The sequence below is a fragment of the Sebastes umbrosus genome, chromosome 24 (genome assembly GCF_015220745.1).
Source record: "Sebastes umbrosus isolate fSebUmb1 chromosome 24, fSebUmb1.pri, whole genome shotgun sequence".
Taxonomy (NCBI): Eukaryota; Metazoa; Chordata; class Actinopteri; order Perciformes; family Sebastidae; genus Sebastes; species Sebastes umbrosus.
Window position 1 is genome coordinate 1,757,838 of NC_051292.1, and position 18,635 is coordinate 1,776,472.

An 18,635-nucleotide genomic window follows, 5' to 3' on the forward strand; every position below is an offset into this window, starting at 1 on the left:
CTTCATTTTACATGTAAAACAATCATGCAGCTATTAAAATGTCTGAGTTACTGTATATAGTTCACTTAAAGCGGTGGAGCACGGAGAACTTGTTGATCCAGAACTACATATACACTTATTAGGGCTGCAAAATTAATCCAAATTGTATTGAGATGGTGCAATATTAGGCAAAATGTGTGTCAAAACACCATTTTAAATGAAATACTGTGGTGCTGCAGAGACGTCCTGACCTACACATCATATTCTACAGACTTAAGAAAACAGTTCTGTTGTTTTATTAACAGCTGCTGCCGCCATTTGGACTGAAAATGCTTATTATATTTATAATGCTTTATTGTTCAACACAGGCCATTTCGGCAGAATATCACAATGGAATAGAAATAATTTAGTTTTACTTTTGTTTGGCACTTAGTAGGCGGACGTTTTCGTAGTCGCTTTCAGTCCAGAATGGTGGAAGCGTAGCTTTGCTGCTGACGTTGCAGTGGAACGAACGATTGACTTTCACTTCTTATCATTATACGCTCTTTGCCCATACTAGAGATTAAAATACATTTTGACCATATTGTATTTTTTTAATCTTTCTCTTTGAAATAAACCAACACAAAGTGACTTGTTGATCCTGATATTGATCTTCTCCTGACATTGTCCATTTCATCACTTTGAGATTAGAGAAAACACATTAATCCACATTGACTGACATCATTAAAGACATTTAGAACACTAACTAAAGAATAAAGTTAAGGGATTTAATTTCCTCTTCAAACTAAATTATCCCCAAGTTTGAAAAAGTAATCAAAAGCAGCACTAAAACTGAGTGGCATAGACATTTTGTCTAGTTTAACTTTTCTATAAGGGATAAGAAGAGCATCACTTTAAGCTCTTTTTACACTGCATGACTTTGTATATAATCTAACATCTGTATCTGCATGTTCAGACCCTTTTATTAAGTACCACTGATTGAAATATTGTTTTTGGCTACACGATTACATCAAACTAAGCCGGACATGTTGGTGTCTGTTGAAACGTTGGGATATAAACTGGGATTTAAGAACATTTCATTGTGATTTAAAGACGTTTTTTTTGCCGCTTCAAACCGGATTTCACTTTCAAATTCCCCATAAAGCATGCACATTTTGAACAGGTGATTAAAAGCAGATGTGAAACTCCTTTAAGGGACTACAGGTGACCAGTCAGAGTGTTTAACACCTGGCTCTACTTTATCTCAGAGATGAACTTCAGGTGATAATTGAACTCCGTTTTCTTTCCCACCAATTAGAGAAGTCTGTGGTGGCAGAGCACCACATTGCACTCTTGGACCTTCGTCAACGGGGTGATGAGGCGACTCTCAGCTCGTGTGAAACGGTGCTGGCAGTCTCCGCCGCTCGCATTCATTCCCCATATAAACCATCCCCCCCCCACCCCTCATTTTTTTTTGCGGTTTCCTCCCCCGGCGATGCAGACAGCACAATAGTCTCACTGAGCGGTGACGATTAACACATAAAAGCGACACGGGGAATCTCGCTGCTAGATACTAGCGCACATGAGAGGGCAAAGCATTCATAGCATGCCAACAACTTCAGTGGGAGCCCCTTCTATCTGATTGGTGATCTTTTGTTTTGGCGTTGCCCTCGATTCGGGGGAACGTGCCCAATCAGATTACGGAGAGGGAGGCAGAGCGAGACGACAATCGCTGTTTTCTATTTACTCCGTCTATCTCCGAGCGGCTTCACTTAAAGCAGCCAGAGAGAAGTCAAGTCAAAGCGTCTCCATCTCAACTTTCACCCCACCCCTCCCTCCTTTCTCCCATACAGTAGTGCTCAGACACTAAAGCTGGATTAAATCCAAACTTCAGCACAATCAGATATTCTGGCGAGCCCCGGGGGTTTAATCTGAAACTTCAACCGCTGACACAAGTGACAGGTAATCTCAGGGAACTATTTAAAACACACAAATGGAGACAAATGAAGGATCACTGCTTAAATTAAGTCTCTTTTGACAAAATAAGAGCACGATTTGGAGATAATCTGTCCTAAAGAAGAAGCAGAATATAAAGACCCGGGGCCTATTTTTCGGAGGATGTTTGTGTCTGTGTTGCATCCTTACTTATCACTTTAACTTTAAGACTAATAATCTAAAGTCCATGTCAACTATTCTTTATCTGGGACTGTTCTGTGTTATGTTGTCGTTTTTTGATTGTCATTTCAACTGTTGCTGCGAATGCTGCGAATTAAATCAACACACACTTACAGCCTCCCAATGTGGTTTCTTCCGACACCAAATACTCTATAAAGCATATTCACTCAGGAAAGAAAAAAAAGATATCTTAAAGGTCTTATTGATTAATTTTTATGTAGACAAATATATTTTTTTAAATAATTAGGGCTGTCAATTGATTAAAATATGTAATCGCGATTAATTGCAAATTTTATCTGTTCAAAATGTTCCTTAAAGGGAGATTTATCAAGTATTTAATACTCTTATCAACATGGGAGTGGGCAAATATGCTCCTCTATGCAAATGTATGTATATATTTATTATTGTAAATCAATTAACAACACAAAACAATGACAGATATTGTCCAGAAACCCTCACAGGTACTGCATTTAGCATAAAGCAATATGCTCCAATCATAACATGGCAAACTGCAGCCCAACAGGCAACAACAGCTGTCAGTGTGTCAGTGTGCTGACTTGACTATGACTTGCCCCAAAACTGCATGTGATTATCATAAAGTGGGCATGTCTGTAAAGGGGAGACTCGTGGGTACCCATAGAACCCATTTACATTCACTGATCTGGAGGTCAGAGGTCAAGGGACCCCTTTGAAAATGGACATGACAGTTTTTCCTCGCCAAAATGTAGCGTACGTTTGGAGCGTTATTTATCCTCTTTCATGATGAGCTAGTATGACATGGTTGGTACCGATGGATTCATTAGGTTTTCTAGTTGTAAACGCAGTATATTGAATCGTTACTTCTGTATCATGATACGTATCGTATCGCCAGATTTTTGCCAATACCCCGCTGAAGTTAAACTGAATTCATATATAAAAAAAAATTAAAATTAAAAGTGTATAATTTTGCATTGACTTTGGTTTTGAGTGAAATTTCCTGCTGGGAAAACTGTCTTTAAAGACTCCATTTCACTTCGTACTGCTGTTTGATGAGCAGAATAAATGAAGAGCCGTATTGTCTGTGTGGAGGATCAGCAGTGGTTGTGGCATGTTTCCAGTCTGGGTCGCTCGCTGCATGTTTGGGTCCCAGTTTCAGTTCTGGTGTGAACTGGACCTCAGGTAAGACGTCCTCTTATAACACAACTACTGAACAGAATTATAGCATTTACTGTTTGTTTGTCACGTATATTTCTTAACTTCTGACACTGCTGGAGAGAATTAAACACTTTTATTGTACATATCCATATAATGATGTGTCATCATACTGCATATAGTATGTCTAAACTGTAGTTTATACATGATGTAAAGAGATAAGTAGCTGGTTCACATGTGAAAGATGAACTGTGTATTGTGATTATGTGTGTATATTATATTCACGGATCATTATCTTGTATACTAATAGACTAGCGTCACTGGTTTGAATATTATAATGATCCATTACTATAATGTACTGAAGCGTGTTTTAAACTGATTCATTATAGTGATCACATTGAATAAGACTCAAAGATATACAGAGTGTTTGTATATTTATGCATGCATTTAATAGATTATATTAATGTTACGATACATTATATTGATTCTCTGGACGACAATACGATATTTTCTGATGTCACAACGTCTGCCACGATATGATTTTGATTCAATTCAGGCGCCTGCAATCAATATGAGACGATATCATATTCTATATATATATATATATAGATATTCTTCCATAGTCAATTTAACACAATCAATAACATTCAACTCACAAAAAGCCACTTAAATATGATCTATTATTAATAGGCTCTTCCAGATATTTAATTGAAAACAATATATTATTTTAAATAAAAAGAATAAATATAAAGTGTGAATTTCAAAATAAAGGTCTTAAAGATGATGATATCAATATTTTGACTTTGCATCGAGGATATTGGATCTTTGATTATATATTATTTATCGATCCAGATCAATGTATCGTAACACTCCTAGTTGTTTAGATGCATATGAAGCTACTCATGTTGCATGATACAGATATTATTCTAATGCACTGTACATACTGTATATATTCCTGTATTTATATATATGATGGTACATGACACTGCAGAAATATAGAGTATGTATAGAGTAAATGATTATGATGACTTTGCATTATGACGGCGAGTAGACTAAAAGCTTTCAGTGTTTTTTCAAGCACAAAAGTTGTGTCTTTGAATGATTAAAAACCTGATTTAGAAATAAGTGAAGACGTCCTTGTGCAGATTTTCAGATTAAACAGACGCTGATTGATTGTTATTAAATGTCTCAGCACAAAGATTCAAAGTGTTTCTGTTGTTTTCATCCTTTGACTCTTTAGCCTCCTGTTTTTACTGTTGAACTTAGATAAACTCTGAGTTTCTGCAGACTGGTAACTGACTCAGATGGTTTCAGACGTCACTTAGCTAATATTTCATACTTTCCATTAAAATAAAAACAACAGAAATAGGTCATTCAGCATCATTCACTTCCATTTAATAACCACAGTAAATTAACTAACTGAATCTAGTCAAAGTTTGGTAAAGACGCTTTAGGTGGGACAACTTCAAAACACTAAATACTGATTTTCAGCATCTTCAATCCTAAAACAGGCAATTTAATTTATACAGCCCGATATCACAAATCATAGGGCTTTACAATCTGGAAGCATACGACACCCTCTGACCTTTATGACCCTCGCATCGGGAAGGAATCCATCGGTACCAACCATGTCATACTAGCTTGTCGCAAAGGAGGCTAAATAACGCTCCAAAATTACTCTCAATTTTGTTGAGGAAAAACTGACATGATTTTCAAAGGGGTCCCTTGACCTCTGACCTCCAGATACGTGAATGAAAATGACTCTATGGGTACCCACGAGTCTCCCCTTTACAGACATGCCCACTTTATGATAATCACATGCAGTGTGTGGCAAAAACAGTGCAGCTTTTGTTTTGCATGAAATGTGTTTGTGTGTATTCCTGGTGTGTTCATTACACTAGTTTATTATTATACTAGACAGTTTCCTAAAATTAGATTTTAAAAAAAATCACAATATATCATAGGGCTTTACAATCTGTTAGCATACGACACCCTCTGACCTTTATGACCCTCGCATCGGATGAGGAAAAACCTTTTTAACAGTGAATAAATGTTAGAGAGCTCAGGAAGAACAACGGAGGAGAGATCCTTCTTCCAGGACTGATCCAACAATTACCGCGAGGAAATAAACTGACAGCACCGAGTCCCTATTTCACTTATGGTTTATTTATTTTATTCTACTTTTCAGGATTTAAAATGAGCTTTAACCTGACGTCTTTATAAAAACTGCATCCTGAAAAAAAACGCCAATATTATGAAGGTTATAGCTGCCGTCAAAAATAAGAAAAATCCACTTGAGAGGAGTTTGTGGTAATTAACACTGTTTCCTCTTCTTTACATTTGATGGTCTAACAGCACAATTAGGGTTTTAGAAATACTGTCCAGAGCTGACTTGGTTGTCAGGAAGAGTGTGTGTGTGTTTGTGTGTGTGTGTGTACGGACTGACCAGTATTACCACTAACAGTCAGATTTGTGTCTGTTCATGTTCGTCTCTCTCTGACTGAACTGATCACACCTGATAAAACGGTCAAATCTGGGAATATTTGGGTTTTTCAGAAGGTCAAATGTGGTGACTCATCAGACCCACAGGTTGTCTCTTATTAAAGCTGTGTCATATTAATAATAAATATATAAATATGACAATATATTTGACCGAATGTGGAGATATTTTAAGGATAACCATTGATGCACAAAAATGATGCACCATTTTACTGTTCTGTGCAATATCAACATTTCATATTTATAATGTTTACTTACTTTATCTTTATTGTTTACTTGTTTATTTATCAGATATTGTTATTTTATTTTACTGTGCGACTAATTATTACCTCATCTCTTATCCTAATTCCGCCTTTAAGAGGAGACACTACAGGTGAATAGAGTAAAACATTATAAACTAATAGATAACTTCCCCAGATGATTACTGACATTAAGACAATTATTTTTTGTATTGCAAGTTTTCTGACATTTAATGTATAGATATGCAAATGGGGCATTATTTAATGCTAACTTTTGGTGAATTTAGGAGAAATCTACAGATGCAAAGTAGTAAAATAAACATCTAAATTTGTATGTTGGATGTTTTCTGTCTACTAGTCTGAAAGAGGACATGTTATGGAAGTAAATTGGATCACAATTTGAAATTAAAAATGATGCATTTTCTCTCCCTTTAAGCTGCATCAGGATACAATGACACGCAAAGCTCCAGATGATATTATATAATATTAAATCAATAAAGTATACAGGCCATCTATCTATAAACTGAACTCTGACAGGAGAGGAGATGATGAAGTTGATGTATTTTTTCTCTCATTTATCGTATTGACTTTTAGACATTTAAATAAATATTTTCAAATTAAGGAATAAAAGCAGATTATCTAGCGGAAGTTATCAGATTAAAAGTGAGACGAATAAAAAGAAAAAAATATGAAAACAATCATATATTTTAATACTTTCTAAAGGACTTAAATTCAAATCACTGCAAATATCAACATGTAAATTATTGTAGATTACAGTTGAATTTTATTGTTTTTGAGTGTGCTGACATCCTCATATTTTGAAAAAATATTATGCATTTGCTATGTGTGCAGAACTGTGCATTTTATATAAATGTTAGTGCATAATATTTTGATTTGAAAATAGAAAAATACTTCATTAGAAAACACAAAATATGGACATAAAACGATTCACAAGCACAACTTCTATATTAGATTTCAACCAAAAGGAGCTTTTGAGGTGCTGAGAATGACGCCAATATTAGTTCATATTTTAACTGAATGTTAACTATTGTTAAATAATTCCAAATATTGCCAGAATATTCTCCTCATTAAGGGAGAAAAAGCCTTTGATATTTCATTTAGACCATCACAGGACAGTAAAAGTGTCCACTGAAACCAGACTGGTGAAATTATTTAAGAGTTGGAAGCACTTTAAAGCTGCAGAACGACAGTGACACGCTTTATTCATTCATCACTGTGTTAAAATTAACTATAAGTTTACTAAAAATATCATCAGACGGTCTGTTTTTGTCTGAATGTGATGCCAGAGAAGGCTGCTTTGTATTTGATATGTAATAAAAAAATGAACATTGGTGATTTTTTTATTGTAAAAAGCAGAGAAGCTGAGCAGCCACAGTGAGAGAAGGCTTTTAAACTGTAGGGTGCAGCAGTCGTCTTTCAAACAGGATGAGCTGGAAGCAGCCGCAGAGCCGAGCCGAGCGGAGAGCTGGAGGAGGAAGAGCAGACCGAGGCCCCAACACAAGAACCACTAACGCTCCGCAGTGTAGATGAAGAGGAGGAGGAGGAGGAGGAGGAGGAGGAGGGAGGGGGTGATGTGTAATTACAGACTACATACCAACACCCCGTCGTAATTTACATTACTTGATGTCATGGAAAAATATTAGATGATTGTTTTTATCCGCAGACAGTAACACGACGGAGGGAATCCAGGCGACACACACACACACACACACACACACACACACACACATATCTAACAGGCCACTTGACCACTTAAGTTGCAGTTATTATGCCATTAACTGACATGAACCGTCCGCCAATCCACAGCGTCACAGACGAGCAGCCAATCACACGGGGAGGTAGACGTTTTTGAACGGCGATTAGGACGTCGTCACGTTATCAGTGAAGTTTCTTCAGTTGTTGCTTTGTGTATTTTCTGTCTGTAACTGTCTGATATCGGTTTTTATAATCATATAGTTAGGAGTTAGCAATAAAAAACACCTTAAACACAAAGTCCTCTCACTACTTTTACTCTTTCTAGAGCTTTCAACCACTCTCATGGTCTTCAACTGTAACCTTTTGAACTCTACAATAGAAATGGTCCACCAGTGCCTACATTGATATTTTTGCTTATTGTGATGTCATTTATTGGAGTATCTTCAAATGCTTCATGTCTCTAAAATCTGTACAACCTCAGCTAAAAGGTTATGTAAGTCAATAAAGCATCATAATTGATAAAAGTATTGCAATTGTGTCATACATTTTAAAATAGTACAAAAATCGGACATGTTTTTTCATAAAATGTTACTAAATAAACACAAAACATGAATACAAAATATTATATAAATATTGATCCAAAAGATTTCTGAATGTAGAAACATGAACAAAATATTTCTCTAAGTTATTTGAACTATGCAATTTTTTTTAGTTTTGGAGATATGTTAATATTTATGAGCAGATCAGTGCAAAGGCATTTTGATATGTTTGTATATACCGCATGTAATGTAACATAATGACGTCATCAGGAGCGTACAACCTGATAACGTGAAAGACAGAAGCCGTAGCTTTCTGCTGCAAAAAGCATGAATGCTCTAGATATTATGGTTTATATTTGACATTGATTTAAACAGGATCATGCAAACAACGACATCCCGCTGCCGCCTGCAGGAGGTCTGTTTTTAAAGGGTTAAGGATGCTTTTTGCATTTATTGCATTATTTGCACGTGCAGATAAAATAAGCACAAGAAGGTGTTGTTGATGTATACTGTATAAATACTTGTATTCAGTTAAGTTTCCATAAAGGCAAAACATTTTTGGAGATCCATATGGCTTCACTTTGTCAGATCTGTCATTATATGAGGGTGGAGAGTCGAAGGTTTTCACCACACTGTCACTAAAAACCTCGAAAGTCTCAACTCCAGATTACGGAAACTCTGTAGGGTTAACAGCACGGCTGAAACTACAGTAATAGTGCTTATTATTTAGCTTATAAAAATATCAGAAAATAGTCCAAATGTTTTCCTGAGCTCAAGGTGACGTCTAAAAATGTCAAAACATCTGATTCACTATGATATAAAACAGAAAATCTGCTAAACAACAAACTAAAATGAATAATTTCTAATCAGAATGAGAAGAAAATTGTGTGTTTATTTGTACCTGGAGTCTCTACATAATAATTTTTTGGACTATTTAGAGTTTAACAGCATGTTGCATTGTGTTTTCTGAGATGAATAACTCAATAACTGACTGAGAGTAACCACATTTCAGTACTTCAGAGGATTACATGCGTGTTTACAACTACAAGCTTGTAGTCTGATTCACTCTGAAAGCAGCACATTCAGCATTCGAGATGTTTGCTTCGTGCAACGTGTTGCAGGTTGTTTACTGCTCGTCTTATCACTGATACCGTTCAGAACGAGACCAGAATCAAATCTGCAAATGTGCAAAGTTCAAACGGGCCTGGGGGTATCGATTTAGAGAAGTTTGTGTCAAATATTGGGGCTGAAAATGTTGAAGCGAGTTTGATCTGATGCTCGATGATTCAGAAAAGTTAAAGTGCTAAAATGGACTCGTACAGCGCCAAACATACTTTTATAACTTTTAAATCTGCAGCACTGAAAACACGAGCGTCTTCAATCATGTAGAAACTCAATGTGACACTGATGCTAACTCAAACTATTAGTCCGTCATGCTTCTTATCATTCTATTGACAGCTTAATATGGAAGTCCAGAGGTGACATGAGCCAACGCAGATCATTACATTAAACTGATTAACAAATGTGTGTGCATGATGTGCAAACAAAAAGTTGCTGCTAATCAAATAAATTCAAAACTCTGAAGTTTAATGTTAATCTTAGTCAGTAGCCATATAAAATAAATATTAAATCATTTTATTTGCAGTTTCAAATCAGAAGAAAATGTGTAAACTAAATTTTTAACAAAAAATCTAACTGAGCTTTTGAATTTGAATTATTTCATCATTGTATCACAAATTAAATGAAAATGTATTTGCAGTTTTGACACTGATAATTGTGTCATTTTTATTTTAATTATTATTATTTAGACAGGACATAAGGATCACCATGTGGCTTTATTTTTTAAATATATTTTTTTGGACATTGTTTTTTGTCATTATTGATAGTGGACAGCGGAGAGGATGGACAGTGCCTCCGTATTTCGTTTATTTTGTTTCCTTTTGCAATAACACACTGCTCACAGTATTTTTTAGTAAACGAGATAATCTTGCAATAAGCACAGCTTGTCAAATATGCTTCTAATAAAAGAAAGTGGTGTGAAAAATGCTAATTAAGATGATTAAAGCTGCGTTCCCATCAAGCAGTCCAGTTCAGTTATACATTAGAGGGGTTATTTTTGCGTTTCCATTACCAAAACTTGTGGATAGTACCTGGTACTTTATTTAGCACCACCACCAGATTACAAGCGAGCTGTGTCTAGACTAGGAGGTGGAGTTAAAACACTGCAGACCACTGATTGGTTAGAGAGAATCATCACGAGCATGACACGGGACATCCTGCACAAACCCGCTGTTTTTAAACAGCCAAGCTGACGTCAATTGAGACCGCAATTTTTGTATTTACTTGACCCAGATTTAAAAAAAAAATTTCAGCCTGCAAAACTATATCGTACATTACAACGGAGTGCAGACGTTCCTCTGTTTGGTTGAGTGTCGTGTTGAAGATGATGTCACGGCAGTTTCACGCGGCGTTGCTACGGCAATCAGCTGAGAATCCTGCCTACAATAGGGGGGTACTATCTGCAGGGGAAAACGAATGGAGAAAAGCACCTGGTACCAAAAAGTGAGTTGGTCGAGCAGAGTGAGCAGTGGAAATAATAACATCTAAAATCCCTATTCCATGTTTTTTCAAACCATTTTTCACCTGCATTTAGAAAATAAAACTAAACACCAATGAATTCCTGCTTTGAAATGAATAATGACCCCTTGTCATACATCATATACACATATGGGAAATGAAATTCCAATTTGATTGAATGCTTTCAATTTAAAGTCATTCCAGGACTTCCGTACCCAAAGGCGCTCGCTACATATGAGAACATCCTTTCTCTGCCTCTTCTTACCTTTTCATCTTCTCACTGCCCAACCAGCACCTGAAAGAGACAAAAGGTAGAGTCTCTAAGTCTGCAAATGACACTGACATGGACGTCCACATCGGCTGTCACATGAAGAAGACGCATTAGTAAATAACAGCGGGTTGATAACGGTGAAAATGCACCATCAAATGTACTTCATAATGCTTTACGGCTGCCATTCGCTGACATTTATATATCACTTTTTAGTGGCGGGCCAATGAAACGCCGGCTTTGAAATAAAGTCGGCCATGATTCATGTCTCTGCTGTGTCAGTCTTACATTAATATTATGACCATATCCATCATGTCGGCCATCTATAATGAACAGATGCTGTAAAACACAATTTGGCATGACAAGAGGGAGAGGTGGAGGGAGAGGCTTTCATTGATGGCAGTGTGTTGCCTTTCAAACGGCCAGCGAAGCTCCAACCACCGTGAAGCTGCAGGACTCACATTTTCTTTTATTTTCATGCACACCTGAATGCAAAGTGACACGTCTGTAAGAGATGCAAGAGAAAAGCGCTTCTGTGTTTTCTGTGCAAAGACTTTGATTAGATAATCTCTTCACGTATGAGAAAGGTTGAAAGCAACAATGACTTTATGACTAAACCCTGGAAGAATTGATTCAGAGGAAAAAGGATGATTGGTCTAAGCTGCTTCAAAAGCATTTATATGACTGTGTTTCAACGTGAAGCAGCACTCAGTACACACTGAAACAACCAACACGTTCCCATCCCAACTCGTCACATACTGACGCTTTGTCAGACCCCTCGGCGTCACTTCACGGTCGCAGTAAATACGTGTTTAATGTGGTGAATTCAAACAAAACCACTATAGTTAGGTTTAGCAAAAACAAGGTTGGGCTTAGAATTACTACAGTAAAGTGAAAATGAAACTGAATGTTGTGACTCAGGGTAAGACACTCGTATTTTCCGGCTAATGCTGCGTTCCATCTGAACTAGGAAGTCGTCATTTCTGAGTTTCCAGTCAGAAAATTTCCACTTGAACGCCCCCTGAAGTCGGATTCAGAAAGTCAGAGCAAACCTCACCAACCCTGACCTCAAAATCCAAGATAGCTGCGCTGCGAATCAACAGTAAAAAAGCTGTAGTATTATTCTGTTTATAGCACTTCTATCTCATTTGTGTCTCATTAAATCAGTCGTACACACAGTAATGTCCAACTTCTACCTGTGGACATGTTGCTACGGTGTTTGTATGCACAAAATACGGGAATAATGTGTTGTTATTAACTGGTATTGTTAACAATCGCTGGAGCTAAGTCCATTAAGTTTTGATTAAGTTTGATGCACAGCTCCGACCTCCGTTTTCCAAGGTAAATGGAACGCAGCAGGTACAAATCACAAGGCAACTTTGGCAATGTGGCAAGGAGCGAGTGGAAAAGGGCCGTCTAACTATCTGCAGGAGGAAAGAGGGAACAGGTGAGCAGGTTGGCGGCTGAGGTCAGGTGACTGGAGGTCTGGAGAGAAAGGGGTCGAAAGGGCAGACTGGGACTGGAGGGAAAGTCCGAGGACGAAGAGGATGGCGATGAACGAGTTCGAGGAAGTGGGAATGTGGCTGGAGGGCGAGGTTAGGAACAACCGGTCTAGGTTACATATAAACTGCTGTTTCAAAAGACTGTATTCCAATGTGAAGCCAGTCCTAAGTACATATTTAAACCATGGCTTTGTGTCAACTTCAGGGTTACTTGCATGAGGAGAGCATGCAGGTAGGAGACAGCGTGTGCTTTAGTTTAGTTTTGATAGAAATTAAAAGCTGACCTCATGTCCTGTGTTGGCGAAGGATTCACAGATCTGACACGGACAACAGCCTTTCATCTTAAGGAAAACTGAGAACAGAAGGTTCACATCACACCCGACACCAAAAATACTCTGCAGCTACTGCACTATATTTGACCAGCAGTGTACTATTTTGTGGCCAGTGGTTGTAGGTGTCTTCTCTCATCTTACATTGTGGGCAGGACGGGATATTTTTTTCTTCAGCTGGGAGACATTCCTCGTCAGAGCTGCTGATCAAACAGATTCTTATAGCTTTCTGCCAGATTTGACGCCACGTCTCAGCTGTGCTTTCTACGCCGAAGTCGTTCTCCTGCATCTGTTTAGTAGCCGGTGTGATAACGCAGGTGGCGGCAATCAGCACACGCTCTAATATTTTGAAGAGGAATGGCTGTTTGTGTGTTTGTGCTTCGGAGAATGGCCAATAAAGCTCAATTGGGCTTCTAAAAATGAAGTGTGAGTAAAAGGAGAGTCTGTTTTGAGCCGTTTTATTCTTCTCCTCAATACTGAACGGCACAAGCTGCTGTGCACGCTCCCACATTTACACCTAATGAGACTCACTTCATAGAGAAATGTGCATGAGAACTTTCAGTTCAGGTGAGATAAAGAGAAAAAAATGAAGCTTTTCTGTGAAAGCGAGGGAAGAAAAGTGCCTCCAGGTGAACTCAAACCATCCAAATAATCTAATTATGTGCCAAATCCCACCTTCTCCGTGTCTAACACCCACCTCTAACCCTCACACTGCTCATTCTCATATCAGGAAAACTGTTTGGCTCTTAAATCGCACTATTTCAGAAATGCTAATTTCCTAAATGTGTTTTGCCGACTGCGTCCACAGCGCTGATGGAGGTGCATATTTCTCCCCCCTCATGCACTTTCATTTCCCCTCTCGCCCCGTTGAAAATTACACACAGCCTTGTTTTGTATGCAAAGATACCTCCCTTGCTCAGGGAAATTTTATTTGTACGCCGTCTTTCCTGCTAATGCAACAAATGAGAAATGGCGATCCGGGCCTCAGGAAACGCTCAGGCCCGGCAACTGGCACTGTGATGTTTGAGCATAAGCCTCTCCTTTAAAAGAGCGTGTTGATTCTCCATACCCCAATATTGACCGACCGTCTCTGTTTGATGTATGCATGCCCCCCCGCCCCATTCATAAACTCCCCCACCGCCATGCAAACCCAATGTTTGGGCTTAACTTGTTAGTTCTGCTTCTGGAATAGCTGCTGATGCCCCGAGATATTAGTGTACGATCGACTGGTGTGATGGACCGACCGGCTGCCTGCATGAGAGGTTGCACGCGCTCGCTGGTGGGTGACGGATGGACTGCAGCGTCTCACAGCTCAGACTTTGTCATGTTCATGTGTGTTCACATATGAAGGGATGAGAGAGAAGTGGTGGAGTACACCTACATGCATACATTGTTAACAATTAACTAAACTGGAAAGGTGTTCGTGCTAATACCAGATTTTGTTCAGTGGACTTTGTAATTTATTAGTTTGAATTAGGACGCACACACACTCTGCTAAGGTTGGTTAACTTCACATTTGGATGATTACTAAAACAACGTTTGGCTTGTTAACATGCTTTTGACACTATGTAGCCAATCAGAGCATCATCTGCTTTGATTTGATTGGTTAAAGGCTGGTTCACCCAAATCATAAATACTTATTAATTTCCATAATACACTTGAGGTGAATGGGATGTTTAATCGCTTTGTCGAATCGATTTTACATATTAATATACAACTATTGTTTGTCATTTAGGTTTTTGTGATGTAATTCAAATGGAGACAAATAAACCGAACGCAGCACCTGCTCCATCACACAAAGCCATGAGTACATTCAGTGACAATGAAGACACTAAAAACGTGTTGTGAAAAGCTCTCTCTGTGCGTTCCCGGTGGGACAGAGCGCTGTTATTAAAGCAGAAATATCAACATAACAGATAGGTATCTCCTTCAGATCGAAGATAATCCCCGCTGAGGCTCGGCGCCAAGATATCGAGAGCTGCTGCTGCGAAGTTATCTCACCAGGAATCCTTGTTTACTAAAGTGTATACCTAATTACTCTGAACTAGGTCAGAGGAGTAAAGAGTAACTGAATATTTAATGCTGTAAACTAAAAACCACACAGCACCGTATCCCTGTTTTCACCTCAACTGCTCACAGACTTCCTGGCCGTCTGTAATTTGTTAATCAAATCACCTGATGAGAGTTGTGCAGTCTGGTTGTGATAAAGAAGCGAAGAGGAGGGGGTTTCTATTAATAGATGAGTTGACTTGTGGCCTGCAGATGACAGGAAGAGAGGCCTGTCATGAGGAATGCCTTTGTTATTTTCCATCCAGGGAGGAAATGAATTTCTTGTGATTTTTCAGAAACGCTGCCCGTGGGCGCACAGGCGCCGGCGCTTCAAGGCTCGAGGAGGAAGACAGAAATAGACAGGAGAGTCAGTTGATGATGATGAGCGCTTTCCGGGTTTTGATGCGTCCGTTTGCACAGAGAATCGGTCTCAAAGAGGTTGGACGAGGACGGGCTCGCGTTGAAAAGGTTTGGAGATGGAGCGAGCTTCAGTGTGGGAGGCTCGTCCGTCTCTCACAGCCGTCTTTGTCAAGTCCAAGAACGTATTGTGTTGTCATTTGATGTTCCTGCTGGAGAGCGATGAAGAACTCCCATCGGCTTGCTTTGAACGCGTCCCTCAATGCGACAACTTTTCCACGATGGACTCAATCTTTGATGCGTACGGCCAAACCTCCAGCTAATGTATGTTGACGGCTTTACAAGTTGTAGTGAAGGTTTTTATCTAATGAGCTCCTGCACAACAGCAGCAATTATTGCTAAATTGACTCTGAAATGTGAAGTTTTTGATGGAGGAGGACAAACTTGTAGCCTTTTGCACATTCAGAGTCCAGCTCTGTTGTCCTTTCTAGTAACTATTGTTCCTTGATACACTTGGCTTTAATTGGTGTTGAGATCTCTCCATTGTAAACGGAGCAGGGTGGGGCTGCTCACACCGAAATTACAAAGTCGATTACCATGATAATAAAATGTGTCCACTCGGTAAAGAGACCATGTGGTCTATGAAAGGACGGCCAGTTCCGCCAGCTCTTATTGGTGTAGTCTGGTTTGGCTGCAGCTCTCCTTGTTCTTGGAACCGGTATCAAATGGCACATGAACACTATAATCGGAGCAATTTTCCAAACATCTTCAACTTCCACCGCACAGAAACGGATCCAGGAGTGCGGCAACAAAACCGGGCCTTATGTCAACTTCTGATTCCAAAACGTTAATGATCTAGATCAAAAGGAGCTTCACAGACGACTCGCTTTTGTGTTTTCCGAGTCCTTTTCAAACGCTGCCTTTGAAGGTTGAATACATGCCCAGAAAACGGTTTGATTAAACAGGTATGTGGGATGGTTAAACATATTGAAGACACTAATTACTACTGAACGCTCTGTGGTGTGGGGCGCTGGATGAGGATGTGGAGGAAAGGCCGCTGGGCTCAGGCAGAAAGTCGTTTTTTTGAATTCCAGCCAATCCAACAAACACAATCTAGATTATTTCACATGAAATTAACGTCATTTGCCTTATTTTCATCATGGACAGGGAGACTTTCCTGCCCTGCAGCCCGTGTCAGCTTCTGTGGAGGAGAGACCCACTTCCAGAGTATGAGGGTTAAAGGAAGATTACTTTGAAACTTTTGAAATGACACATTTTTATATTTTTCTAGTCAATCGGAGCAATGTTTAGACTGATGCACCTGCAGCTGGAGCACAGAGAATCCTTCAGTTGTCTACATGTACACATGGATTCCTTAGGTTTTATAGTTTCATATGATACCAGAATCTTCACTCTAGCTTTAAAACTGAGCCCGCTACAACCTCAAAATTGCAAGTTGAGTTAATGCGTTAAAGAAATTAGTGGCGTTAAAAGAAATTTGCTTTAACGCGTTATTATGGCGTTAACTTTGACAACCCTACTGCAAACATGTAAAAAGTCCTGTTAGCAGGTTATTTGGCCACGTCCGTCGTTCATGGATGTATTTCTGGTACCTGTGTACGTGTGGACAAAGCCTAAAATGCCGATACATTCATCTAGGTCGCCTAGATTTTTAAGTTCTAAACCTAAACCTGATCCTTAGTTGGGACCTTTTCACCGTAGGAAGCTTGATTTGGCTTCTTTGAAATAATTACTAACATATTAGTTAATGTGTCTTCTTGTATGTACTATAAATATATGCAGTTGCAGAGCATTAGGTCCTTGTTCCATGAGGTGTTTACATCCTGCTGTTGACCTCCTGTACACGCCATACATGAATAATGACATTAAAAGACTACACATGGATGCACAGTTGTGTAATTATTCATAGTTTAGAGCCATCTTGATTTAAATAAATCATAGGTGAGTCCCTCCTCTGGCTGCCCTTGGCATTTGACTTTGGTTTAGGTCCCTCTTCGCACGATTTCTCTGCTGTGATGTGGACCGAGAACACTTTTGACACATCTCTGGAAACACACTTCTAATTTGTCCCTGAGGCGCTGGTTATGACGCGAGCTGACACTGAGGTCTGACAACATGACTTCTTTCCTCCTCTGGCCAAAGCTGCCGCAAAGCTGCAGCCTCGCCCGCCTCCAGACCGGAGAATCGGGGTGTCTTACAATTGAGTTGTTCCCCTCCCCTCCCCTCCCCTTTTGGGACATCGGTTCGAATTAACGCCACCGCCGCTTGACTCTTAAGGCATCGCCGCTGACAGCTGGAGCGCTCACACACACCAGGTGCTCCTGTCTCCGCCGAGGTGCCTATGACACCTACCTGTTTTTTAGCCCCCGACCTGTCAAGGGAGCCAGATTTAATTAACGTAATGATCAAAGCAGGAAAAGCAAGTTTAGCCCTGAGGTAGCAATCCCAGTGAGCCGCGCGCTCGCTTGCTAATTATTTAGCATTAAGGTAGACGGCGCTTATGCATACATGACTACTTCAAAGATTTGATTGGGGTTTGGTTCGTTACAACAGCAGAGCGCCTGGAGGAGCCGGTGGTGACATCAAAACATCAGTGTGGATAAATCTGCTGGTGTAAAGCGTCTCGCTCTCAGCCACCAGGTAACCTTTCTTTATCCTCTCTGACAGCGCCTCTTCACAACAAACATCAGCTGTGTGAATCTAAATGAAGGGACGTGGGGGCAAGTTCAGGATGCGATGACGAGGGAGATGAAAGTTTTATTTTAGGGCGCCGAGTGGAGAAGCTGAGTGCCCTGACCGCGGTTTAAGGTGACCCCGAGGGACGGCACGCCACCGCCACAGCTCATCAACTGTAGCCCCGAATGAACTCTGAGGGAGGGATGAAAAATAACAAAAATATATGAAGAGTACATCAATGAAAAGGTTACGGGCAACCAGCATATCCAGAATTCCTTTACATTCAGTTTTGGTACTGTCATTATCTCAAGATACCGAATATTTTAGACTGAATTTAGTTTAAATGTGTATAAAATGATGCTTCAGAGCGCAAAGATTAGGTGTTTGACGCCTTAAAGTAGGTGTGATGATCGGTGAGACGGGCGGCCCAATTGGTCAATCACATTCAAGTAAAGTCAAGACTTTAGGAAGAGGTTCCCACCTCTGTCAACTCACAGCATCGATACTATAAACTACTCAGATCATTTTTTTACTTTTCAATTTAATGCCGAATTCACACCAGAGCAGCGGTGAAGTACGGCCTGTGGCGAGCTGCCATG

The 18,635-nt window shown here is 39.5% G+C and overlaps 1 long non-coding RNA gene across 1 annotated transcript in view; it reads right to left on the reverse strand.

The window, feature by feature from the left end:
• The window catches only part of LOC119483672, a 77,163-nt gene extending 66,034 nt beyond the window's left edge, over window positions 1-11,129 (reverse strand). Inside the window, exon 1 of the long non-coding RNA XR_005205770.1 lies at window positions 11,100-11,129. This is a non-coding gene — a long non-coding RNA (uncharacterized LOC119483672). The remainder of the gene's footprint in view (window positions 1-11,099) is intronic.
• Between the last annotated feature and the right edge of the window lie 7,506 nt (window positions 11,130-18,635).